The 27396-nt window shown below is 55.6% G+C and overlaps 1 protein-coding gene and 1 non-coding gene across 3 annotated transcripts in view; one reads left to right on the top strand and one right to left on the bottom strand.

Annotated features, from left to right (window-relative positions):
* The window catches only part of STUM (stum, mechanosensory transduction mediator homolog), a 55045-nt gene that overhangs the window by 16686 nt on the left and 10963 nt on the right, over positions 1-27396 (top strand). The window lies entirely within an intron of this gene.
* Positions 22851-22941, bottom strand: TRNAN-GUU (transfer RNA asparagine (anticodon GUU)). The gene is given in 2 exon segments: positions 22851-22897; positions 22905-22941. It is a non-coding gene; the product is annotated as a tRNA-Asn (tRNA).

Genomic DNA, 27396 nt, shown 5'->3' with positions numbered 1-27396 from the left:
GGCCGTAGACACCCCATACCTTTAAGTCAGGAGGTAAATGGAGGCTCTGCTCCAGGCCCTTGTCCAGCTGGCCCTGGCTGATGTCATGCTTTCAGGCTCTGAGGAGTGAGGCTTTCACTCTCCCCTGCCCCCAGACCTCTGTCAGAGCAACAGACCCTTCGTTAAGAGCCCGGCTCAAGCCGAGTTCCTGCCGGGACCCCTCTGGGTGCAGCCCCCCCTTATGGGCCTGGGGGATCCCAGCTCACAAGCTTGGCACCATGACTGCCCCCCACGCTCCATTTTCCTACAGAAGTTGGTTCTAGCGCAGTCGTCCTCCCAGAGGCTCTGGAACAGCTAGTACAGGGAGCCAGAGCCTCCTGCGGGGTGAGGAGTGTGGGCGTCCAGCTTCCAAATGGCTCTCGTGCTTGTGACACGCTGTGTTCCCGAGTGGGCTGGGGGCCGGGGCTGCGTGTGACTTCTCAGGCTCCCAGCGGGGGTCCTCTTCCATGCGTCCTGTACTGTTTTCACACTCTTGCCTCGCAATCATCCACGGCATCCACGCTTGGTTCACGGAGCTCCAGGCTAACCTCGCCTCACAGGGAAGCCAGGCTCTGGAAGGTTCGCCGTCCTGGGAGCGTTCACGCCTCCTCAGCCTGGGCACCCCCCTTCTCTTGGCTTTCCCTCTGGACCACCACCCACTTCCCCACGGTCTGCAGACATCCCGCTTGGAGGAACTCACTCCCCATCCATCAGTGATACTCATGGCTCTGTCTCCAGCGTGATGATCACTTGGGAAGAGGGACCATCTGGCTACTGCTGGCACCGGGCGCGGCTGCCCCTCTTTCCCTTCCTGAGATAAGCAGAAGTCATGGCAAGCCAATTACCACCTCTGTCCAGCGTACTTCCAGCTCCCTAAGACCTAGCATTTTGCTTCTCGCCCCCTCTCCCCGCTTCCCTTCCGCTCCCCACCCCACCCCTTCGGAGCCTGGGACCTGGCAAAGAATGAAGTCCTCATTGCGTGGTTTGCTTTTTCTTCCTCTTTGCACAGAAAGAAACCCCAGTGTTCGGGTTGCTAAGGCCCCCAGTGATTCCTCATTATGGAGAGTCCTCAAAACACACCTGTTACGTGTTAAGTCTTCACAAAAGACACCAAAAATGAGCGCACCATCTCCCTGCAAGCCACACCAGTTACGTTTTTCCAAAAGCAGAGAGGTTTGAGTTGGGTTCTTCTGAATCTGGTTCTCTCCCCCTCCTGTGTGACTTGTGTGCAGACTTCTGAGAAGCAGGTTTTATAATAGAGACTCAGCTGGGCTAAATCACAGTGGCAGAACCTTATGCAATGGCTAAAAACCTATGAGTTAAAAATGGAATAGTCTTGCGGAGTGGGGAAGGTAATAATATCAGGGATGTGAAAATAGAAAGTAAAAAATTAGTATTTCAGCAGCGCAGGTCTCTTACCCACATTTTTTTTTCTGCACCCGGAGAGCTTGGTGTCATTTTCCAGAATAAATCCAAAGTGTGAGTTCTCACTAGAAAAAGAAAACTTAGTTTTCACAGGTTCAACCCTCTGTCTCCAGTGAATCCGGGGTCGAGAGCCCTTTCTCCTGACTTCTGGCCCTTAAGCCACAAGACATGTTTTGTGTTGGTTAGAATCTGTATGTTCACTAATGCTCATAGAGGAACAGATTTCAGATTTTTTATAAGTGGGTTTTGTTAATTTGCTATTTTAAAAATACTTGTGAGACCTTTACAGTTGCCATGGTGATGTAATTTCCATAAACATGATTTTTTTTTTTCTTTTTGGTGGGGATTTTTTGCACATTGAAGGCTGAGGTTGATACGCAGTGTTGGGGGGGGGGAGTAGGTGGTGAATTTGGCAGGCATCCCATTGCTGCCTCCCTCAAATGCTGCAAGTCTGATCTCAGGGATCCACGTCACGGCAGAGATCTAGACCCCTAATCACCACACCTGACACTTGAGGCTTCTGGGGGAGGGGGCCTGGTCTGGGGAGTAGGGGACCAGCCGCCAGGTGGTGGGTCATGGGCACCTGCGTGGCCCATCAGTGGTCCAGCCCATGCCAGAGCGACCTGCACTCTCTCGCCAAGCCTTGGAGTACCCGACCTTGGAGCTGCCCGAGGGGTAGTGGAGAGCCTGGAGATTCATTCCCTTTGAACCAGAGTCATTTAAAAAAAAAAATTCTATTTTAATTCACAATACTGCTAAAATGCTGAAGGTTTGCAATGGGAAATGAAAGTGTAAAAAAATTTTAACTCTTAAACAAGACAAGAAGACATCAAATAAGAAAGCATTGTTGTTTGGTGCTCTAGAAGGCCAGTATTTGAGAAAAAGCAGGTGTAATCAGAAGAGGAGTTACATGGTCCCAGTGGCACCAAACTTCTTATCAATAAGACTAGACATTTCCTGTGGCTCACGGAGAGGTTTCACATTAAAATTTATTTCTCAGAGAATGGAATATACAGAGAGATCAAGGGAGAAGCAGAACAAATAAGAGAGAAATTTGTAGTAACTAAGAACGTTTGGGGAGAGAAATAGCCAGAAAAAGGAATTGCAGGAGGAAGTGTGTCTGCCTGAGACGCCAGAACAGGGACTCCACTGTGCCGGGCCGGGCACTGGATGCCAGGCGCTGCCTGACTGAGCCGAGGGGTTTGAATCATACGGAATCATGAATCATAAGGAATTATGAATTACTAGAAAGCCATTGTGTTGACTGTTTTTATTTAGGTAGTACCGTAAATGCGTACAGGGCCACCCAGAAGGGAACGTGCCGGACTCCTGGTGTGGTGGGTACCCATCAACATCTCTGGAAAGCTAAACCATGGTGTCCGGGAGAGGTTGCCTGTGCGTGTGTCAGCTGGATGCCCGGAATGTGCACTGAATGAGGGTGCATTCGGAAGTGTGCCAGGAAGGCACGGAGCACCAGCTGCGCGACACACAGTAGGCCCGAGGACTGGCCCGTCTGGAGAAGTGTGGCCACATGGCCGCTGTCATCTTTGGGTTTGTTGAGTGTGTCTCGTGAAGAGGAGGAAGACGTGAACCCGGAGCGTGGGATGACATTCTGTGCCTCTGGAGTAGTGGGGCTCGGGGCGGGGCCCCCTCGGAGGGCCAGGGGGGTCCAGGCTGGGCCCCACTGCGGACTCTGGGAGGTGAGCTGGCGCCTGCGCTGCGGGGTGTAGGCGGCTAAAGGGGCTGGGTGGGAGGACGTGCTGCACAGGCGTTTTTGTTTGCCCTGAACGTGCCCGCAGGAATCTGGCATGGCACGCTGCCGGAAAGTGGCTCACCATCCCAGCCGGAGTGGGGCTCAGCACCGCGCCGCAGCAGCCTCTTCTGTAACACACATTTAATGTAAAGGTTTTTTTTTTTTGTTTTTTTTTTTTAACGCCTCGGTAGCTGGCAGCTTGGCTCTCGGCTGGGGCTGGTGGGTGGTGAGGAGGAGAGGGAAGGCTCCTGCTGTGGTGGGAATGCAGCATCCCAAGACTGGTGCGGGGTGGAGGGGGGGACGGGTGGGGGGCTGGCGGCGGGCACCCCCTCCTCGTTGGGTCCAGGGGTGGGGGTGGGGGGAGAGTTTTGCCCTCAGGGCGTGACCATCCAAGTTGCTCTGTGATGCTCCAGGATGCAGACAGGCCAGGACCGGCCCCCGCTCCCCTCTCCTGGAGTGGGAAGATGTCATCCTTGGGGAGGAAACAGTAAGCAGAAGTACAGCCTCCTACCGAGCTGCCCAGAGGAGGGAACATGGTGGGGAGAGGTCTCCTGTGGGTCCTTGAGCACAAAGGACATTTGATGATGGGGAGCCAAGGACCCAGTGCTTCCCTGAATCCTGGTGACCCCGTGCTGGATAGAGCTCATGTATTTTGCTGGGGGAATCCCTCCTGGATCCCACTCTACCACGGGAGAGCTGCATGACCTTGGGCAAGTTACTTAAGCTCTCTGTGCCTCATTTTCTTCATTTGCAAAACGGGGGCAATCCCAGGACCCGGCTTCTAGGACTTCTGAAGATTAAATGGGTTGTTACATAGAAACGGCCTGGAATAGTGCCTGGAGCATAGTGAGGGTCACATGTCTTTTCACGGCTCGGAAGGCACAGATTTTGGTCTCTCCCCTCTCCCCTGCAGCGCAGTCTCCGGTAACCACATTCCACTCTTGTCGCTGAGTTTGGCGCTTTTTTGATCGCACACGTGAGATCACGCGGCATGTGTCTTACTGTGTCTGGCTTATATCCTGTAGCCTCAAACCCTCAAGCTTCATTCATGTCGCAAATGGCAGAGTTTCATTCTGATTTTGAGGCAGAATAATATCGCACTGTGTGCACATGACATATTCTTTGTTCGTCCGTTGACGGACATTTAGCTTGGCTAGGAGGCTGCACGGAATGCAGGGGCAGGTATCTCTCCGAGACTGTGATTTCGTTCCCCGTGATTCTCTTTTTTAAGGACCCTCTGCGCTGTTTCCCAGAGCAGCTGCACCAGACTGCATTCCCACTGGCAGCGCACAAGGGTCCCCTTCCTCCACGTCCTCGCTGCAACTGTGGTCTCCACTGGTTTTGATGATGGCCATTCCGACAGGTGTAAGGAGAGCGCTCCTTGAGGCTTTGGTTTTCTTTTCCCTGGTGATTCGTGATGTCTCTCTACCTGTTGGCCACTTGTGCGTCTTCTCTGGAGATATGTCTGTTCAGGTCCTCTGTCCATGTTTTAATTTTTTTTTTCTGGTTAAATATTATTTTCGTCTGGGAACATGTTTTGGGGTGGGGAAGCCTGGTGCCCTCCAGGGAGAGGAGCTGTGGCCAGATTTGTTCTAAAGCATGTTTAACTTGGAACCACTCTGCAGGGAATGGCGAACCCAGGGTTCTTAGAAATGCGGAAAGGACAGGCTGTGGCTCGATGGTCCCTTAAGCTGTATCCACCTGTCAGAGCCCCTTTTGCCTACTCTGCCTGAGCAGTGGGCCTCCTGGGCCCCCCCTTTCCCAAGCACCCTCCCTTTCGGAGTCTGTAGGCCGCCGTGACCAGGACGGTGGCCCCCTTTCTGCCCAAGGCTGTCACACAGCTCTCTGACAGTTGCTCCTCTGGGTAATTAGAGTAGTTTGTCGGGTTTACTTGAGGCTCCAAATGAGACCTTTAGAGAACGAACAGTGGCGAGTTTAACCTAAGTGGCCCAAGAACAGGCAGAACGGAGCTGAATGCGGAGGAATGTGCTTTTATGAGCTGTGTGTTTAAAGATCCATCTGGGATTTGTTTCTTAGCAACGGGGCTCATCTGGAGCACGCCGGCAGTGTCAGAACACCCAGCAATGCCCACAAGCACCACAGAAAATACAATAAAAATCTGGAGAGTAGGAGAGAAGATGTAAGCGGAGTGCCTCCAGCGGAGTGCCTCCAGCAGGAGAAAAAAGCTCAGAACTCTGAGCCGATGTCATCGACACAGGTGTAGACCACAGTGGTCTCAAGGGTGGGTGGATGGGAGGTTCCTAACCTACCTGCTAAGCCACCTGCCTCCACGGGGCTCCCTTCCTCTCTGACCCGCATCTCACAGGGGCTCCTCCCCAGTCACGTCTCCTTCTCTCCCTGGCACCCGGAGCCTCCAAATGGCCTTCTAGGGTCTGAACTGGAGGAGTGGCTGGTTGGAGCCCCAGAGGCGATATCAGAGAGACCCAAATCCAGGGGCGCCTGGATGGCTCAATCGGTGAAAGGTCCCACTCTTGATTGTGGCACAGGTCATCATCTCAGTGTCGCGGGATCGGGCCCCACGTCAGGCTCCCCACTCAGCGGGCAGTCTGCTTGTCCCTCTCCCTCTGCTCCTCCCAGGCTCACTCACTTGCTCTTGCTCTCTCTCAAATAAATAAATAAATAAAATCTTTAAAAAACAAAAAACAAAAAAACCCACCCAAATCCAGAGGTTCTGATCCTTGTTTTGGTGCCGTTGGACCCTTTAGCTGCCTGGTAAAGACCCGGACCCCTTCTCAGATTAGTAGGTTCTTAATATTGCATTTTAAATGCCTTTAATATGTAGACTCACACAGGAAACCAAAGATACTGAGAAATAATTTTCAAAATTATCAATAATTATTTTTAAAAGCTCTAGATTTTTATACTGAAACACTGTGCTCCTACTGTTAACACATTAGACGGGAAGATCCAGCGGCGGGTCGAGTAAGTGTCGTGACATCGGGCAGAGATTCGTGTCTGTGATATTTTGGGAAATCTCCCCAGCCGCATTGGGGTACGGGAGTATCTGTGATTTCTGTTGATGATGACAACCAGGCTCTACTCATATTCTAAGCGGCTGTTGTCTTAATCTGTAATGAAAGGAGATGTGAATGCTGAGTTAGAGGTTAGTGTTTAAGCACAGACGTGATGCCCTTCAGTCCCAGCTCATGGATGCCCGGAGGGTTGCAGACCCGGGTCTACCCCAGAGAAGCTCTTCCTCATGCATCCTCCTGCTCCCCTCGTCTGTGTCTCCAAGGTCTATTAACAAAGTTGCTTAAAAACCTGTGTGGGGCACCTGGGTGGCTCAGTGGGTTAAAGCCTCTGCCTTCGGCTGGGGTCATGATCCCAGGGTCCTGGGATCAAGCCCAGCATGGGGCTCTCTGCTCAGTAGGGAGCCTGCTTCTCCCTCTCTGTCTGCCTGCCTCTCTGCCTACTTGTGATCTCTTTCTGTCAAATAAATAAATGAAATTTTAAAACAAACAAACAAACAAACCCTGCGTTGTCAGGGGGGTACCTGGGCGGCTCAGTGCATGGGGCGCCTGGCTCTGGTTCTCAAGTTCGTGAGTTCAAGCCCTGTGTTGGGCATGGAGTCTACTTAAAAAAACAAAAAACAAAACAAGAAAGTCCCCAAACCCTGTGTTGTCAGAACTGCTCTGTGGGCATGGATGGACAGACAGGCAGGACAGAGAGGCAGTGAGATGCTACTGAACAAACACAGCCAGTAACTAGCTGCTCCAGGGCACAGCAGTGCTGGGGCCGCTGGGAGGACCCGGCAGCACGGTCACCTTCCTCCACGGAGGGCCGTTGATAGCACCCACGGATGTCCAGGGACAAGGTCACTGAAATAGCATTTAATCTTGGAAAATGAGTTTCTCGGGAAACACGAGCGGGGCCTTTCTTCCATCTGTTTTTCTCCTAACGTCCAATCTGTTCACTTAACGCGTATAGCAGGTGTTTTGTGAAGTTCCTCGGATGCGGCAGGCCCGAGGTCTGGGCCCCCTGTGCTGTCCTCGTGAAGCAGGGCTTCCATGGAAGCTGGGAGACCCGAGGTGGGGAGGTTACCCGCCCAGTGTGGCCAAGTGCTTGGGAGATGGGGAGATGGGCGGCAGAGAGGGTCAGGGAGCTACATAGTATAAGGGTACAGGGGGCACCTCCTGAGGGCAGGCCTGCAGGGTTAGGGCAACCCAGCATTCCCACGGGGGTCTGCCACTGGGTAGAGTTCCTGTGAACCAGGTGCTCTGGCTGCCCGGCTCGGGGCACGGCCACCTGTAGGCTGCTGGGACAGCCCCTGACCCAAACCTTAAGTGTCCAGGTGCTCCCCCCACTTCACTGAGTGGGAAGGTCACAGAACCTGCGGTGTCACTTCTGCCACAATGGCGTTGTTCCATTTCACAGGACCAGGGTCACAAAACCTGAGAGCTGGAAGGGTTCTTGGGGAATGCGCCATCCAGGTGTCTGGTTTTACTGACAAGGACCCCAAGGCTTAGAGGCAAGAGGGACTGTCCCAGGTCACAGGGCAGCATCAGAGCCAAGTCGAGAGCCAGCCATGGGAGAGGACCACACCTAACCATCTCGCTCCGCCCCCACTCCCCAGGAAGCCAGCTGGGGGTTGTGCTGGGTCCTGGGTAGCATCGTTTGTCTCGTGTGCAGCTTGCTGGGTTAGTCCAGCAACCACAACGGTTATCTGGGCAGTTCTGATAGTGGTGGTCTGGAGGCCCCCACGGGTTAGTGAGCACGTGCTGCCGCTTTCCCAGACCAGGGCAGCAGCCCGCCATCCCTGGCTCACCCTGTCTCACCTCGGCAGGTCATGTAAGTTCTTTGTGCCTCAGAACCTGATGCTAACGGTACCCACTTCACAGGCTTGTTGTCACATGAGGGTTAATACACACAGAACTCTGGGAACAGACGGTGGTGGGCGATCATCTTTTTGTTAGAAGATCAGGAAGCCAGCTCCACTGGCTGTATTGCTTCACTGAATGTATTGCTTCACTGACCTGGTGGATTTCAGGCCTTGCTGGATCCAGGCACTCAGGGATGTCCTCAGGACTCAGTTTCTCTTCCCAGCTCTTGGACCATCTTCCTCTCCCCTATATTGTTTGAATTCTAGGTGAGCTGTTTCCACCTGGTGACTCCCAGTACCCTGTGGTGACTCTGTTCTTTAAACTAGCAATTCCAGTAGAGAGAGGGCTTTCCCCCAGTTGGTCCAGTGAAACTTCTGGAACTGACCGGTCTTGAGTCGTGTGCCATCTCCGAGCTGGCCACTGTGGCCTGGGGATCGGAGTGCTTGGATTGATCAGGCCTGTGGCATGGGCCCACCTTAGGAGTTAGAGGCCAAGGTTGGTCCTCCCCAAATTTTGTGGCTGGAGAGTAAGGGACAGGCAGACCCCGAAGGAAGCTACAGGTGCTGTAAGGGGGACTGAGTGAAGTCAGCAGAAAGAACAGGTGACCAGACAGGGTGAAGGTCGTGGTGACCACACACAAACACACATCTCGGGGAGCTGAAGGTGGGGAGCTTATTGTTGCTAGGAAGGGACATGGTGTTGGAGACATTGTTCCTGACACAGTCCCAAGGCAGCCCTGAGGGGTTTTCTTGGGGAGCTACTCACATCACTTAATAGACTTGGGCCCATGAGTCTGGTTCCCGTCCCCCGTCTCTGCCCTGTGTGAGCAGCGGGTGCCTTTCTGAGGGCAAAGGGGTGGGCCCTTGTGGAATTCCTTATCGACCAATCTAACGGTCCCCAGGGTGGATCTGGGCTGTGGCGGTGATAGGATTCCTCACCCCAGAGAGGATGGGAGTCAGGCTCCGGCACTGAGCCAACCAGGGAAATGGAACAGGGCTCAGGGCTAGGGCTCAGGGGCCCAAAGCCAAGGGCCTCATAAGCTCCCAGGTCAAGTTCTGTCCAAGCAGATGGAGCTGGTGTGGACTGCTGCCTCCATCCCATCTCATAACCGGAGAGTTACGGAAAGTGTCCCTGATAGCAGGTGCAGGACGCAGGTGTGGGTCGTGTGGCTGGATCCCCGTGTGCCTGGCTCCGTTGCAGGTGCTCTGTGGATGTTAACCCACTGGGTCATCATGTCCGGTCTGTTGCTGGGGGCTGAACTGTGTCCCCCTGCAAATCCACATGTGGAGGCCTTCGCTCTCGAGTTCTGTATTTGGAGCTTGGGCTTTTAGGAGGTAAAGTGAAATGCGGCCCTAAGTATGGGGCTCTGATGTGATGGGATTCATGCCCTTATAAGAAGAGACGCCAGGGGCGCCTGGGTGGACAGTCGGCTCAGCATCCACCTCTTGGTTTTGGCTGGGGTCGTGATCTCATGGTCATGAGATCAAGCCCCGTGTGGGCTCTAGGATCAGCTCGGAGTCTGCCCAAGATTCTCTCTCACTCTGGCCTTCCCCTCCACATGCTCTCTCTCTCAAACAAATAAACACGTCTTTTTTTTTTTTTTAGATTTTTATTTGTAAGAGAGAGAGAAAGAGACAAGTAGACAGAGGGAGATGCAGGCTCCCTGCTGAGCAAGGAGCCCGATGTGGGACTTGGGGATCCCCGATGTGGGACTTGGGGATCGTGAACTGAGCCGAAGGCAGCTGCCCAGCGGACTGAGCCACTCAGGTGTCCCCAGATAAATACATGTTCAAAAAAGGAGAGACCCCAGAGATCTTGCTCAGAGCTCCCGCTCTGCTGGATGAGAATACAGAAGGTGTCTGCAAACCACGAGGAGAGCTCTCACCAGAAACCACAGCAGTTGGTGCCCTGGTCGCCGGCTTCCAGCTTCCAGAACCGCGAGTTATGGATGTCTGTTGTTGAAGCTGCCCTGTCTTTGGTACTGGGTTCTGGCAGCCCGAGCAGACACCTGTGAGGCAGGTCCTCCTGCCGTCAGCCCCCGTTGAGCGGGAGGAGAGACGGAGACGCTTAGTCCCTGATGGACGGGCTCTGGGCAGGAGGGGGCGGAGCCAGTGGACACAGACAGCCTGGCAGCTCCCCCACCCCCACCTCTTCCCCGCCCTGCATGGGGCATCCACCTCCCGGGGTTTAGGCTTTGCAAGCAGAGCACCTGCACGGGCCTGGCACAGAGCAAGTCCTGAGGGACAGTGAGCTTTGTCGCTCAGCTCCACTGCACATGTCAGATAGGACACAAAGTGAAGGAGGGCTCAGGTAGAACCGCCCCCCCACCCAGCGTGTGGCAGAGAGCACCTACAAAGACAGACTGGCCTGGCCTGGCCTGGTTCTCCAGGTGGGTGATGTGAGAAGCGAGTGGGACACAGGTGAGCGGGCCCCCACCCTTGGTGGCTAGGCCCTGCTGCTCTCTGGTGCTGGGGAGCTCCGTGGGCGTGGTGACACTCAGTGGGAGGAGCCAGGTGGCAGCAGGGAAGGGGGGGCGGTTGGGGGAAAATGCCTGGGCCAGCCCCTGCCTGGATGTGGCTGCTGGAAGAAGACGTGGGGGTGCTCCTGGGAGTCCAGCCAAGGACGAGATTTCATGGCACCACCTCCAAGAGGAAGAAATAGTCATTTCCACGTGAACTGTGCACCTTAAGCAACCACCATTTTCCAGACGGCACTGGGCCGGTTGGAGCCCACAGCGACTAGCCTTGCTACCAGAATATCCAAGGGAACCACACTCCGAACACAGATGAAGCCCGTCACACTGCAGTCTTGCCCTAATAGGAAATGTCTGCTGGTGAGTTCTCCCCAGAGTCTGCCTTGGCATCTGGCCCAGGGCTGAGTCTTGCCCGCCCCAGCTCCAGTGTGTGCTGCCCAGGGTTGCAAAGCCCCAGATCTAAGTCTTCCTGCACCTAATGAACCCTGTTCTGAGAAATCCGTGGGCCGCAGCGGTGGCTCTGTCTGGCCCTGTCATTCCCTCCTTGGCTCAGCAATCAGGCAAGCACCAGGAGGAGCACTCCTCTCCCAGTGCCTCCCTGGCAGGGGGATGGATGGCTTGTCCTGACAGCAGGGCTCAGAAGGACCTCATTAAAGGTGGGAGACACACTGTCTCCTGGAGCTGCTGGCTGGGGTGGCTGCAGAACACAGTTAGAGGGACAGGGCTGGCAGGGTGTGTTCTGGGGTCCCCGCCCGGGGTGCTCCCCCCCAGGCAGCCAGGAGCCCAGATTTGACCTGTACACTCTCCGTTCCTATGCATTAGACCTCCTTAATCAGTTTGGCATGCTGGTCAGGGAGGAGAAGGGGATTCTGCCGCGACTCCAGAAGCTGCAGGAGAAGGGAGTTCAGTCGTGGGGACATAGTGCGTGAGCAAGGCTCCCGCTGGCTGCTGCGTGGGGTGTGATCATCGGGTCCAGACCCGCCTCTCCCTAAGATTCCTGGTCATCGCTGAGTCAGCGGACGTCCCCAGGGGACGTTTCTTACTGTAAAGTACGTAATGAGAAAGTACCGAGGTCAACATTTTCCAGTGTCCAACTGGTGGCGTCGAGCACAGCACTGTGCATTCATCACAGGGTGACTCTGAGCATCTGGTTGCCTGGGAGGCAGGAGGAGAGAGGGGGATTTTCTTCCGGTTAAGCACCCCAGGGCAGGCACTAGGCCGAAGGTGGGCATGCTCTCCCCCACGCTGCCTTGGCCACGTGTCTCGAAACCTCTCCTGTGAGCGACGGGTGCAGACGCAGACAGGGGACCCAGTGATCATTCATGCTCAGAGGAGGGCCAGGGGGAGGGGCTCTCTCTCTCCTTGTCCATCTGGATCAAGCCTTCCGGGACTGCCACAGCCCCCGGGGCACCAGCCTGAACTGAAAGCTGGCGCTGAGTGTCTGTAGCAGAGACCCAGAGAGCCCTGGCCCTTGGTGACCTGGTGATCTGCTTCCCAAGCCTGCTTCAGAACAACTCTGGACCTTTCATCGCTGGAGTTCATAAGTGCTTTGTCCCTGTTCAGCTAGTTTGGGTCGGCTCTGTGTCACTTCCAGCCCAAAGTAGCCTAAGAGAGAGCATCTGTAAGTGTCACAACCTTCCTTTCTGTGTCCTTGAGTTGCTCGTCTTTGGAAACAATGCACAGAAACGGGCAGTTTACCAATCACAACAATGACACACATCTGTTATTCATTGTAAACACAGATAACGTGGCACAAATGACCATTTTTGTTTGACTCATCAACCAGTTACACTGAATATAGACACTGCTATGCCTGGGACCTGGGGAGGGGGGAGGGGCTGTGTGCTGCATTCAGGAATGGCAGGTGCCTCTGTCCCCCTGCACCTGCTTTTCTGAGCCCCGTGGTGGTGGCCCAGGCTTGTCAGCAGGTGACGTGCTGAGTCTGAAATGCAGGGAGGGCCTGACTCCGTGCTGATCTCCCCTTTCGAGAGGAAGCTGATGATGCTGGAGGTTTCAGCAGCTCCCCAGCCTCCAGAACCCCTGGACGCCCATCCCTACCAGCGACGCACGAAGAAAGGAGCATAAGGGAGAACAGAACTGCCTTTGAACGCCATCGTCCTTGAAGGGGTGACTCACAAGTGGAATCGGTTCACATGTACGAGATGCACATTTATGGAGATGCTTTCGTCCCATGTCTCTTGGTCCCAGCGGGGCTGCTGCTGAGAGCAGGCTGAGTGCCGTCCGGGCCTCCGCTGTCTCCGTCAGCAGCTCCTAAGAATGAAAAGGCTAAATGGTTCCAAAAACGCACCCAAGGAAGGTGAAATTCATTTCTGGAAATGGCCAGAGACGTTTGCAGGCAAGTCTGGAGAACAAAGTGGCAATCAAGCCGACCAATCGGACTTCTGTCTGGGGGGACCTGCGACCACACCCCAAGTCGGCTTCCTGATGCGGGTCCCGCGGCCGCCGTGCCGGGTTCGAGTTCTGCCCGCACTGCCTGAGGGGCTGCTGTCTGTGCAGAGGGGCTTCTGGTATCTTCGGTGGTTTCTGGCATGTCACTGTGGGGGGCCAGTGATTTGGCCCTGAAGTCTCAGGGAACTCTCGCCTGATTTGTGCTTGGGTCTGTTCGTGAGGATCAGGGCACATGGTCCCCATGTTGTTTGGTAGCCCTTCTGCACAGAGCTTTGGTGTCCTGTTGTCAGGCTGTCTGTGTCCCGAGGGCTTCTGTCCCTTCACGTCCCCGTCCCAGACCCAGCCAGGCCTCTGGGAAGGGGAAGAAGCTACTTGCCCAACTGTGCCGCCCCAGAGAAGCAGGGTCGTGCCCAGTCCAAACATCCCATGCACTGGATTCTGTGGGGCACCAGCAGTAAGAACACCCGTAAGAACGACCCCGGGTGTGGAGTGCTCTGAGAGGGGAAGAGATGGCCAAGGTCCTGCGTGATATGGCCGGGAGCCAGGATCGTGGCTCCGCGTTCCTGCACCACGCGTCTCAAGGTCAGAGGGCGTGCAGGCAACTTGCTGGTCTTGGTGGAACCTCAGCCCGTGTCTCACCTGCAGGGACTGGGAAGTGTAGATCGGTCTCCTTGGCCTGAGTGACCATCAGCTTCTCAGTGAGGGTGGGCCTCGCGGGCTTCTATGCCTGTACCTGCCGCCCTGTACCTGCAGAAGGGGAGGCCGGTGGGGGTCAGCGTGGGAGCTCAGGGAGCGCATGGCCCACTGGGTACCTGCCATGTGACGCCCGAGAAGAGGGCAGCTCGTGCAGTCCTGTAGTCCTGTAGACGCGCGGATCTTCTGGTCTCAGCCGATGCTCTGGCAATCTTGTCCTTCGAGAAGCCTCACTAAAGGCCTGAGTCCCCTGGTGCCTGGGGTTTGGGGAAGAGGGATGCAAACCTAGTGTCTAGCACAATAGCAGCTGGCGTGCACACTTCTATGGGGTATACGGTACTGGGTACTGTTCTGAGCACTGCACGTCCCCTAACGCTCAGGCCAACACAGAGAGCTGGAGGTTATTGCTCTCATTCTCAGCCGACCAAACCAAGCACAGAGAGGTTAAGTGACTTGTCCAAGGTCACACAGGACCCTGATAACGTGGCAGGGCAGGGCTCAAACCCGAGCAGTCCATGTTCAGAGTGGGTGTTCCTCTGGGCTGGACTGCCCCAGGGGGCTCGTAGCTGGTGCAGAGGGCCGGCTGTACCTTCTTGGAACCATCCTCCACGGTGCTGGTCGCACGAAGGGATTCTAGGAAATTCAGATTCATTAGGTGCTTGAGTATCTTTGATGCGCCAGTTCTTCTTGTAGGCAGCTGGCAGGGGGCGCTCGGAGAGGAACAGATAAGGCTTGTGCCCTGGGGAGAGCAGATCAGCGCATAAATAGCTCAAAGGGGTGATCTGAGCTGCGGGGGCTGGGTGGACTGTGGGCTACTGGGCTCCAAGCTGGAGCACGGAGTCATCAGCGTGTGCAGTGGGAGGGAGTTATCAGAGGGGAGGATGGGGAGCACGAGGAGCCAGCTGGTGGGTGGGGAGAAGAGGAAACCAGCAACTTCGGCTGGGAATTAGTGGCGGGGGTAGGTAGCAGGGCCCTCGGGGAGGAGTTGGGCTGATGGCCCACTGGCCCCCCACCCCGCTAGGTGAGTCCTTCCTGCATCAGCCAGGCCTAGTCCCTCGGTCTCTGAGAAGCTACAGTGGCCCAGAGCCTTTACCTGGACTTAGGAGTGTGTGTCCCCCCAATTCCCCGAAGCTGCCAGGATTTCTCTGGGATTCCACTGAAATCCCCGTTTGCCATTTCTAACTGCTGCTCACCCAGCTGCTCTCTACTCCTCCCCACCACTTTCTTCGCATCTTCCCCGACGGGCATCGCCGCCCCAACCCCCTCCTGTGGCCCTTGGCCTAGTCCCCCCTGCAACCTCATTGGCCTGATGTCTACAGCTTCCTCTGGGAAACTGTGGTTCCGGGGCCCTGCCCTGGCCGGGTTCAGGTCCAAGCCGCCTGGATCTGGGGACAGAAGGCCTCTGTCAGGATAGCTGGTCATGATTCTGGGTCCTTTCTTGATGTAAATTTCCTGTTAAAAAGTAGGTTTATCAGATCTGTTCCGTTGTTTGCTTGTTAGGAAATCAGCAAGTGAATCTTTTTTTCTTTCTTTATTATTTATTTAATAGAGATCACAAGTAGGCAGAGAGGCAGGCAGAGAGAGGGGGTGGGGAAGCAGGTTCCCTGCTGAGCCAAGAACCCTGTGCGGTACTTGATCCCAGGACCCTGAGATCCTGACCTGAGCCAAAGGCAGAGGCTTAACCCACTGAGCCACCCAGGCGCCCTCAGCAAGTGAATCTTAAAAGGCTACCCCAAGCATGGCCCAGGGGACCCCTCTGGGGGAAGCCAGATTAGGTTTATTTGGACCTTATTTTCTGGAAGGGTGTTCTCCAGGTGCAGTGTGGGTGCACCGGCAGAAGCCCCAGTCCTCAGCTTCTTCTTCCCCTTTCCCAGCAGCCACAGGTTTGGGGAAATGGGCCCTCTTGGTGCCTCAGTTGGAGTTGTTCCTAAGACTTTGTGGCTTAAAATCACGATTGTCCATGGAGAGGTGCCTCCCCAAACCCAAAGAACACCATAAAGCGGTTCCTCCTCGGTGGCTTAGTCCATCCCCATGCCTCCAGAAGAGTCTAGAAGGGTCTTCAGGGAGCCCCCCTGTCCTCCACAGCCTGTGGTCCATGCAGTCTGCTGCTCCCCAGCCAGCCTGTTGCCGCTTGAGGGAAGGAGGCTGGAGGGGGGGCGGGCAAGACATCCAGCTCTGTGTCCGAAGTCACAGTGGCCCAGCATCCCTGTCCCAGGCTCCGGCCGGCGGTTGTGAGGGTCAAAGGCCATCTCCTGTGTGGCCCAGCAGCCCTGTGTTGGGAACGTCGGATGCTTCCAGGAGCCTCGCTTCCTTCTGTGAGTGTGCTCCCACGGCATGAGCGGCCACGGAAGGCCCACTTGGAGAAAGTCGTCTGAGTCCGATCCTGCGAGCTGCCGCAGGAAGCTTTCCCTGGCCTGGGAATGTGCACTCTACCCCGCTCTTCACCTCTCCACCCCTGGCATGGCGCGCCTCGGGGAGGGAGCAGGTGCCTGCCAGGTGTGTGGGGAGTCCCCGGCTAGACAGAGAGTAGCCGAGCACAGGCCTCACGGGCCTCTTGTTGCTCTCCCGGCTTCTTCCCTACTCCTCTGGGAGGCCTGACACCAGGATGGTGGGGCTGCCCCCTCTGCCGCTGCCATCACAGGAGTCCTTTTCTAGCCTCTGCACGAGCCTCAGCGTCCTCCCGGTCGCGTGGCCTTCAGCAGGTTGAGCTCAGACTGTCTGTGCAGCCGAGACCCTGGCTTTTTCAGCTTGTTGGGGAAGGACGCCCTCTGACGGGGGTCTTCTTGGAAGGTCAGGGGCCTCTGCCACAGCCCCGGCATAGTCATACAGCATCATCCGTTTTCTCTCTCCCGTGACTGCTGTGTGGCCTTTTCCATGGCCACTGGGATGCCCTTGCTGGACTTGGCCCTTGATAGGTACCTGAAACTGTTTTAATGGAAGAGTGCACCTTGCTTTGAAACAAAAAGGACCAGCCGCCTGCAGCTCTCATGCGCTCCCTTGCTTGCCCACAAACGGGAGTGGTGTTGGGCAGTCCTGGGAACAGCATACACGCTACTATTAAAATTCCCTTAAAGTGCTTGCCTGGCTTGCTGTGTGACCCTCATTATCACTATTTTTCTGGCCACACAATGCCCTGGCATACGGGTAGGCACCGGGCCTCGGGCTCCATGAGGCCAACAGAGTGAAGACAGCATCACGGGCCACAAACCACAATGATGACAGGCTTCGCTGGGATCTTTAGCTCATCTGACCCCCTGAATCCCTCCTTATCTCCAGGCTCTGCTCAGGCATCGCCCCCTGGGGAAGACTTTCCGGATGGAGCTGTGACCCACCTTGTGCACCCACGTAGCCCTTGCTGAAGGCACACTGTGTTCTCAGGGCTACATGCACGATGTCAGCCTCAGGCCCACCCCATGAGGCAGGTTGCAGATGGGGAAACTGAGGTCTGGACAAGTCCTGTCACTGGGCAAGGCCTCGTGATGTTCCAACGCTGGGGCCCCCTTTTGCAAGCTCGACAGCATTCCCCCTCTGCTCCTCTCTCGGAGACTGCCCACAAGGCCTTGTGTTCCTTGGCCAACTCGTCCCTCACTGCTTTGTGAGGTCCCTGAGGGCTGGGATGCTGCCTTTTTGTTCCCAGTTCTCGGCATCCAGCAGGTGCCTCATAAATGCCCCTGAACCCAAGGGAACCTGAATGGATGGAATGACTCAGAGAAGATTGTGAGGAAGAGCAGCTTTGTGCCCAAGAAGGCAGGTTTGAGCGGGTAAGGACACAGTGACTCCTCGCACAGGCTCAGTGCTGAGGACACAGTAGGTGCATCATAAATGGCTGATGTGACTTGGAGGTTTGAACGATAGACGGAGGCTCAGCCATGAGCCCGCAGGTCTTGGCCAAGCCCCCGTGGATAAAAGACTCCCACGAAGGCCACGGGTGGCTGCAGGTTGCGGGGATCCCTGCTCTCAGAGCCGCCTGTGGGTTCTTCATGTGGCGGGTTCTCCTGGCGTGGACCTCCAGGCGCCTGTGACCTTGGGCAAAGCCCCTCTCTGTTTTCAATCTCAGTGTCTGCCCATCCATGGAAATTTCATCTTGTCAGGCTGCAGATTGTGAGCAGACGGGAACGTGTTGTCCCTCCAGCGCCTGTCCTCGGGCTGCCCTTGCTCACCTGCCACCTGACTGACCAGCCATTACACCGATCCTGCTAGAGAGTAGGGAGGACACAGCCCAGCCACCAAGGGCCTCAGCGCCCTTGTCCCTGCACAGCCCCTTCTGCACCCCCTCCCCCGCTGGCATTTGCACCCAGAATCTGCTGTGACCCAGCTCGGAGCTGGGGAACAGAGAATTCCATGTGGTTAAATTTCTGCTCAGGTGCAACACCCTGGGGAGAGATCGGGAGGCCTCCCCAGGCGCCCTGAGAGAGACCTGAGTGTCCAGTTCTGCTCTGCATCGATGTGGGGGTGTTGGCCACGGTGGAGAGCAGGGGAGCTTTGCCAACAAAGCACGGGGAGGCTGATGCAACCCAGGGCTATTAAAATTAATTATCAGCTCCTGTCAACCTAGCCTCCAGCAGGATAATCAGCCTGGTGTCGCAGTGGCGGCTCGGAGAAGGACAGAGGGAGCCGGCTTCATGTTCTCCGTCCCCTGTAAGAAGGACAACAGACTGGTCTGCGGCAGCCAAGGGGGCTCCGTGTGTTACTGCCTTTATGCCACAGAGCCTTTGCATTTGGGGATGCAGGGCCCACCCCCATGGCTACCATAGCCACTGAGGACTGTCATCCGCTGGGTCTCACCTGTAAGCCCCTGAGCCATCTGAAGGCTTCTGCCTGCATCCATTCCCCGAGCCCCTCAGTGTTCGCTGAGGCCCAGCGAAGTCTAGGCATCTGTGCCCCAAGCTGGTGCTTTCTGCCTCCAGGGTGGAAGGGGAGGGCCCTGGGTGTGGAGTAGCCGCTGAGGCTACGGGTTGGGAGGCTCGTTCCCACTGTTCTCCACCTCCTCCCTGAGGAGGGACGCAGGGCCCATCTGTCCGCCCTCCATGAATTGTCTTCTTTGGAACCTGTGTTTGGAGAGAGTGAAGTCATTGTAAACTCACTTCCCGGTCTTGGAGTGATCAGAGATGGGTAGAAGGGTCAGTGGTTGCCGCTGACCGCAGGGGACAGCCTGGTCACCGCAGGGTGATGATGTCCTTCCAGCATGTGACTCATTGAGGAGTGTGCTGTCGGGTTGTAGGAGACCGTCCGCACACCCTTTTACCACTGGTCCCGGTCGAAGAGACAGACAGATTCATTCTCAGGAACTTTCAGTGTGGTCAGGAGGACAGGAGACCAGAACTGGCCGTGTTTTGCCCTCCGTTCCCCTGTCTCTGCTTTGCTACTTCCCCATCGGGCAGGTCGTGAGGCGCAGGCCAGTGCTGGGTCCACAGAACACTTCCTGCCCCAGGACAAAGCCATCCCCACTGACCTCCGCAGCCTTGAACCCTGGCGACCGTCCTTTGGCTCCCTTCACCCTCCGCGACCCGCACTGGTCTGTTCAATGCCCCTGCCTCTCTGCTTCGCCCGCCTGGACACTTGCTTGTACTCAGCTCTGCCTACAAAATGGGCAACGCCTTCCTATAGCCCATGTGAACACAGGTGCCCCGGTCCTCCCCCTCCTGCCCCTTCCCGAGACCAGCCCCCAGGTGTGTGCATGATGGAAGGACGTGCAGAGAGCCCTGCAGGGGCCCGAGGCCTCATCTCCCGCAGCTCACGCGGCCTCACCGAGGCCAGTAAGCTTATGTTTAAACCACCCTTAACTTTCATCCAGAATCATGTGTGCACTTGTCGTCCTTCCCGCCTCCGGGGGGATTAGCTAACGTGATGACAAGCTGGGTGTTGTGGTGCGTTAGAATCTCGGGGGGGGGGGCTGGTACCCAGCTTCTTATGCCCTCCAAGGTCTGAGATTCAGAACGTCAGAGGGCTGAGTGTGACTGACCCATGGGTGACCTTCTGTTCATCTTGTTCTGGCCCGGACTGGACGGCGGTCGGCCGCGAGACCTGTGTCCTAAGGTGTAGTGTCTCCTAAATCGGCTGTGAAATTGGGGTGAGTTGTCCTGCACATCTCCCCCGAGTTCCCTGAGGCTTAAGGTCAGGGTCTGCCCAAAAACTGCTGCACTGCCAGCCCTCCCTGGGGGTTGATGAAGAGTGTGCAGGTGACGTGCAGCGCATTAGGGGGACAGCAGAGCCCGCTGCCTGCAACTGGGGGGCCACACCCCTCGAGACCCCTGTTCCAAACCCTGCACCTTCCACAGCTCCCACAGGAGTCATGTGAGAAGCTGAACCGGCTGGGGCCTTGTGAAGGAGGTTTCCAGAACCCCAGCCCTACCCACCCCACCTCCGAGCTCTGTCCCAATGGGGCAGAGCGGCCCCTCCTGCTGGGAGACCAGCAGGTGCTCGAGGGAGGTTTTTCTTCTAGGGCGGGAGCTCCAGGGGGTAGAGGTGGACAGATCCTTGGCCTCCCCACTGCCCGTCCCTGGGGCCCAAGCTCTGAGCTCCTTGGGGATGCTACTGGCCCAGCCACCTCAGGGGAGTAGTGGTGGCCAGAGGGGGTTGGTTCCAAAGCCCAGGGGCATCTTTGCTGTGAGTCTGTGTATGTGTTGGGGGGGGGTCCTTCTCAGGCCCTTCTTCTGTGGCATCACAGCAGGACATGTGTGCGAGGCTCACGTCCACGTCAAAGCTCCCGGTGCTGGAGACCGTGCTGGTGTCACCCGCCTTGTGCCCGGTGGTGGTGGCCTGGCCTTGCTCTTCCCCCCGGAGAAGTGTGCCCTGGGCCCAGTCCCTTGCCCCAAGACTGTGCTCCGGGGGATGATCTCCCCGACTCAGCCCTGTGCGGTGGGTGTCACCGTTGGGCAGCGCGAAGGGCCAGAATGGCACCTGGGGCTCCTGAGAGGGGGTGTGACTCTGGTTCTGTATCTCTGAAGCCCCCTCCCCTTAAACCAGACAGTATGTGAGAGTCAGATGGGGTGGGCTTTCTTGCTTTAAACCAGGAATTCCTGGGTTGATCCCTGTGCCTTTGGGGGTCTGGGATGTGGGGCCCGAGACCTGCATTTTTAGAAACCCCAGTTCATCCTGATGCACAGATTGGTTTGGAAAACGGCGGTAGGCCCCCTGCCCCGCCCATCAGACCCTCATCCTCCGGAGGCTGGGACCCCCTCCCCGCCCCCCCCAACTCAGCGACTTCCTTAGGCTTCTCGCTTGTACTCTTTTTTTTTTTTTGGAAAGCCGTCCTCACCCTGTCCTGGAATCCACACACCTCATTGTCTCCCTCTGACCTCCTCCTTCCACCTTGGCACCCTTTCAGAACCCCCGCTGAGGCCACTCCTGGCCTGATGCACTCTGGCTCCCACCCCCGTCCCTGCCACTGGCCGTCTCTGCGGAAGGGCTCAGTCCCTGGCTTCTCTTCCCTGAGTCGGCCTCCTGTGTCCGGGACCTCAAGCCTCGCCCCTCTGACCGGTTCCTGCGCCTTCGTGCCCTTGTCCCTTCTACCCTCTCTGTCCTTGCTCACCCAAAGATCTTGATGTCCCCTGGGCTCTGGCCTTGACCTTTCTTCCTTGAATTCTGTGCCCTCCTGGGTGATTTCCACCGTCTGCAGCCCACCCTCCCAAGCTGCCGTTCACGCTCTCCTGGCCCATGATCTCTGGGTTCCCCCCATATCTTGGCTCCACCTTTAGGGTGTCGTGGGGGAAACCAGGAGCCCGCAGCTGTCAGGGCCCCCTCCCGCACCTTCTGCGTCCTGCCGCCGGCTGCCCAGTCCTGGGGACACTACCTGCTCTAACTCCTTGGGCTCCTTCCGACCTCGTTCCCCGCCGCCACTCCTCCCTTCCCACCTCGGACTTGTCATGGGATCTTGGCCGTGCCTCTCTTCCCAGCCTCATGCCTCAGCCATCCCTCCTCTTGGGAGTCACAGCATTTGTTCTAAAATTAAAACCCGATCGTGTAATTTCCCCCATTGAACCCCATCCCAGGAGCGGCCGTCGCCTGGAGAGGGAAGCCTGACTCCATAGCAAGGCCCTTGGGCAGCCTTTCCGGTGTGACCATGGCCCACCTTGGCCCCATTCTTTTAATTTATGAAGGTGGTTTATTTTTCTTTATTATATATTTACTAATTTGTTAGAGAGGAGGAGGGGCAGAAGGAGGGAGAATCCTGAGCAGGCTCTATATGCAGCTTCGAGCCCGATGCAGGACTTGATCTCACAACCCTGGAATCACAACCTGAGCCAAAATCAAGTCAGACGCTTCACCGACTGAGCCACCCACACACCCCAATTTATTATTATTATTATTATTTTTACCAAAGCAGGAGCCAGCCTTGTTTTTCTCCCTCCCCTCCATGTGCCCAGCTGCCCTGTGCTGCCCTCTCGGCCACCGGACAGACTCGCTGGGTCGTGTCTGGGATCCTCTCCCTGTCTTTCTTCCCTGGACCATCTCCGTCTGCTTCCAGACCTTTCCCCACCATCACGTACTCCTCTGTGAAATTCTCCCCGAAACAACCAAGCAGAATTTGTCACTGTTCCTTTCATGGCCCTGGGATGCCCACCGGAGCCCAAGCTCCCGAGCTGGGGGTGTCCCACCCCCCGCAACCTGCCTGATCGGGCTCTGTCCTGGACCTGGCATGGGCACAAGGTTGGTGCTCACTGGGGTAAATTAGAACTAACACGGGCTGGCCAGGGCTCTTTATTTAGCGGGTAAGACTCATTTGAAACAATTAACACCTCTTCACATGCAAATGGGCTAAAATCATTCTTTAAATTTACTGCTGAAAAAATTAAAATGATGTTTTTATAGTATAAACCCATCCATTCAGGCCTGACTTTCTGTGACACGTGTAATCTTATACAGCAAAAGGGAGCTGTTACCAGCATTTCCTACTTAGTGAAATTATTGATCCTAATTAATATTAATTGATGATTAATTTATCAAAGTGAATGCAGCTGCTGGTAACATCTGTACACATACATGTTGTACAAATCGCTCAGGGTGCGAGGTGCTCGTGTTTCTGTGCACGTCCCAGAGTTACCCTGAGCATGTCCATGTGTGCGAAGAGTCCCCCCGCTCACACCTGTAAGTTGCCCCCTTTCTTTCCCTCCCTCCCTTCATTTTCTTTCTTCCTTCCCTCCCTCCCTTCCTTCCTTCCAAAGATTTTATGTATTTGAGAGACAGTGAGCGGGAGGGAGAGGGAGAGAGAATTTGAAGCAGACTCTGCTGAGCTCCGAGCCCGAGGTGGGGCTCGATCCCACGACGGTGAGATCACAACCTGAGTTGAAACTAACAGTCAGACGCTCAACCAACCGAGCCACCCAGGCGCCCCGAGTTTGTCTCCTCTTTCGAACACACCGTGGGCAGGCCTGTCTCCTCCCAGCAGACGGGCCTGGGTCTTTGCTGGCATCGCCATGTTGCGAAGCGCCGTGTGTCCACAGAGCGGCGGGTGCGTCGAGCTGTCCTCTCCCCTCGGCGGGCGGACAGGTGCGTGTAGACGCCTGGGGCCCTCTATTCAGTTTGGGGATTCTGGTGAGGGTCCGTCTTTTGACGGCTGACGGACCAGATGGCTTTGTAACTGAGAGCTCGGAGCTCAGGGATGGAGTTTCTCAGGCCCCCAGTGTCCGTCTACGCAGCAGGCTGAGCTGTAGCCTGACCCGCAGAGATGGGCACTTCATGTGGCTCAGCCGAACGGACACGGGCAGGCAGGCTGGCGTTCAGCCACAGGTCGGGGCCCCGCTGCTCCATGGCCTCCCAAGGACGACTCTGGCCACAGGAGGTAGAGGTCCTCAGGGGTCTTTTGAAAGTCATAAAGGATGATGTTTCTTTACTTACGTATTTCATTTTTTTTTTTTATTGTGGTAACATGCGCGTAATAAGAAACGGGCATGAGGTCCACTTGCCCTGTCCAGCTGCCACCTTCAACATCCATCTCCAGAATAACTTTGCCTTGCGAAACGGAAACTCTGTCCCCATGAAAGTCTAGGTGCCCATCCCCCGCTCCCAGCCCCTGGCTGTCACCCTCCTACTGTCTGTCCCTATGAATGCGACCCCTCGGGCGCCTCACATAGATGGAATCATGAAGTATCGTTTTTTGTGACTGGCTTCTTTCCCTTGGCATAATGTCCTCAAGGGTCATCCTGGCAGTAGCAGGAGTCAGGATCTCCTTCCTTTTGTGGGCTGAAGAACATTCCGGTGTGTGTATACACCATCTTTTGTTCATCCTCTCATCCACCTGTCGGCACTCGGGGTGCTCTCACGCTTTCTGTTTTCACAGACCCGGAAGTGAAACTGCTGGGCTAGCTGGGGATTCTATTTTTGAGTTTTTGAGGACCCTCCATATGTTCTCCGCAGCAGCTGAACTAATTTTCCTTATTTTTTAGTGTAAGGGTCCAACATCCTGGCAGAAAAGCGTTCAGGCTGCTACACCAGACAGATCTGCATCTAGACCAAGGCTGGGCAGTGCGGCCCCATCATTCAGCCTCGCTCAGTCCGGGGCCGCCCAACTCGTCACTTGTTTTTTTAGTTTCTCCTTTTTAATGGTGTCAATCCTCGTCCATCTCATTTCCCAGCACGCACGAGATCAGCAGAGGCAAAGGACGGAGGTACACGCTTCCCAAGGGGCCCCAAGTCTCCTGTTTCCTCCCGTGTTCACTCCCAAGCCCTGAGTCCATGTTCTGTCCTTCCCCAGCTGCTGCTGGCTCATCCCTGACCCTTCCAACCCACTCAGCATGCTGCTGGCATGTCGTCTTCAGTCACTTCTTCTGTCATGTCTCTCTCTGGCTCCAAACACTGCCAGAGCTCCATTTCCCCCAGCTTAGGGGCGTGCACCTTCTTTGGGCTTTCAGAGCCCCTGGCTAGTGCCCCAGCAGCCTGCCACCCCTGCCCAGGTCACCGGTCCTACCCTCACAGCAACCTCCCTCTCCCCAGGGGAGGAGGCTGGGTTCAATATCATCTCCATCATCCCCACCTCTGTAAACTGGGGCGTACCCCTAGCCCCCTTCCTCCTCCGTCAGGTGGGGATAAGGAGCTTCCTCACTCATCTGGGGGTTCCGCAGGGCAGGCACCGGGTCAGGCGTCTGGATGAGCCGCTGAGAGACCCCAGCCAGCCACAGCCCCCAGGAAGGAAGGTCCAGCCCTGCTTTGCGCCACTGGCCCAACTGTCCGTGGGTGTGAGAGGAGAACCACCTTCTTCCAAGTCTCCCCGCTCTGTGCCGGTAACAGGGAAGGGCCGCTTCCTCCATGGTTCTCACACTTGAGTGGGCATTTGCGTGGAGGGGGGAACTTTCCTAGAAATGCGGATTCTTGCCCCCCACCCCTCTTCCCGCCCGGTGATCTAAATTTGGATTAGGTGGGACTTGGGCATCTGCATTGTTTTCAGCTTTCCTGAGAAATCGTTGAGACCTATCATGGTGCGAGGTTGAGGCGTGCAGCGTGATGGTTTTGCTGACGTCTGCAGTGAAGTGATCAGCACAGGAGGCTCCACTAGCATCCAGTTGCTCCTACAGATACGACACAAAGACACAAAGCCCTTGTCTCCATGTGGCGAGAACTCAGGAGTTTTCTGTCCCTCCAAGTCCCACAGCAGGGTTGGCTACGAGACACCCCCCTGGTGCTTCCTTCCCTTGCACTTGGGGTTTAGACCCTCTGACCACCCCCCCAGCTCTCCCACCCCCCTATAACCACACGTCTGACCTTTTTTCCTGACTTTGTTGTTTTGTTTGAGATCCCACGTATCAGTGAGATCCTGCAGTGTTTGCCTTTCTCCGTCTGGCTTATCTCACCTTAGTGAGATGAAGGCATCATGTTGTCACGGGTGGTAGGGTTCCCTCGGTTTTCATGGCTGAATGATATTCCATTGTGCACACATGCACCACGATGTCTCTATCCATCCCTCCATCCGTAGACATGACTTCGCTACTATAAATAATGCTGCAGTGAACTTGGGGAGCGGATATCTCTTTTTTTTTTTTTTTAAAGATTTTATTTATTTATTTGACAGACAGAGATCACAGGTAGGCAAGAGAGGCAGGCAGGGAGAGAGAGGAGGAAGCAGGCTCTCTGCGGAGCTGAGAGCCCGATGTGGGGCTCGATCCCAGGACCCTGGGATCATGACCTGAGCCGAAGGCAGAGGCTTTAACCTACTGAGCCACCCAGGCGCCCCATCGGATATCTCTTTGAATTAATGTTTTCATTTTCCCCAGAATGGGATTGCTGGACCATATGGTCGTTGTATGTTTCATTTTTTGAGGACCCTCCATCCTGTAAATGGCTGCACCCATTTACAATCCCAGCAGCAGAGCACGAGGGTTCCTTTTCCCCCGCATCCTCGACAACACTGGGTATCTCTCATCTGTGTCTTTTGATCGTGGCCATTCTGACGGGTGGGAGGTAACATCTCGTTGTTGGTTTTGACTAGAATTTCCCTGAGCATCTTCTCATGTGTCTGTTGGCCGTCTGGGTGTCTTCTTTGGAGAAGCGTCTGTTCAGGTCCTTTGCCCATGTTTTAATTGGGTGGTTTTTCTGCTACTGAGTTGGATGAATTCTCTCTGTATTTTGGAGATTAACCCGTTATCAAACACACGGTTTGCAGGTATTTTCTCCCATTCCACAGGTTGTCTTTTCACTCTGTGGATGGTTTCCTTTGCTCTGCAGAAGTTTTGAGCTTGATGTTGTCCCACACATTTATTTTTTGCTTCAGTTGCTTGAACTTTAGGTGTCACATCCAAGGAACCATCACTAGGACCCACAGTGGGGGAGCTTTGTGTCTGTGTTTCCTTCCAGAAATTCCATGGTTTCGGGTCTTACAGTTAAGTCTTTGATCCATGTCGGGTTAATTTTTGTGAGTGGTGTGAGGTAGGGGTCCAGCTCCATTGTTTCCCATGTGAATATCCAGTTATCCCGGCACCACTGATCAAGAGACCATCTTCTCTCCTGTTCCTCATCCTTGTCAAAGACTAGTTGATTGTACATCCCTGGGTTTATTTCCAGGCTCTCAGTTCTGTTCCAATGGTCTGTTTTTTTGCCAATACAATATTCGTTTGCTTTTTTTTTTTTTTTAAGATTTTTAAATTATTTATTTGACAGAGATCACAAGTAGGCAGAGAGGAAGGCAGAGAGAGAGAGGAGGAAGCAGGCTCCCTGCTGAGCAGAGAGCCTGATGCGGGACTCGATCCCAGGACCCTGAGATCATGACCTGAGCCGAAGACAGCGGCTTAACCACTGAGCCACCCAGGTGCCCTTGTTTGCTTTTTGTAGCTCTCTGTTTATCTTTTAAAAAAATTATTTATTTGAGAGAGAGAGAGAGATCGAGCGTGCACAGGAGCTCTTCTGGACAGATGGGGCTGTCTCATCCATTGTCTGGGTGAGGGTAGGAGGCTGCTCCGGGCAACTCTCACTTCCCCAGACTCTCCATTTGGGAGGGGCCAGGAGCTACCCTCAGCCTCGGCCAGGAATTCATCCCCCTGCCTCTGTGGACCAGAGAGACCGTCCACAGCAGGCACAGGCTTTGTCCTGGGGGTAATCAGCTTGCCTACCTGCCTCGGCACATTTTCCTTCCTGCCCTCTGGTCACACGTGGCTGGAAGACCCTCTCTGGGAGACCGTCCCTGGGTGTCCAGTGTCTGGAGATTAGGGTGGGGAGCCAGTGGCCGAGAGGGTGAGAACCTGTAAAGGAGGTGGTTGGGGGATGGGCTCTGGACTGGGGGTGTCAAGTGCTAGCTCTAGGGACAGTCTGTCCAGGAGCAGCATGGGAGACTGGTATGGATGGGGGGGGGAGCAGAC

The sequence above is a fragment of the Mustela nigripes genome, chromosome 10, assembly GCF_022355385.1.
Source record: "Mustela nigripes isolate SB6536 chromosome 10, MUSNIG.SB6536, whole genome shotgun sequence".
Classification (NCBI taxonomy): Eukaryota; Metazoa; Chordata; class Mammalia; order Carnivora; family Mustelidae; genus Mustela; species Mustela nigripes.
Note: the sequence above shows the minus strand (reverse complement) of the source record. Positions and strands in the feature narration are given on the sequence as shown.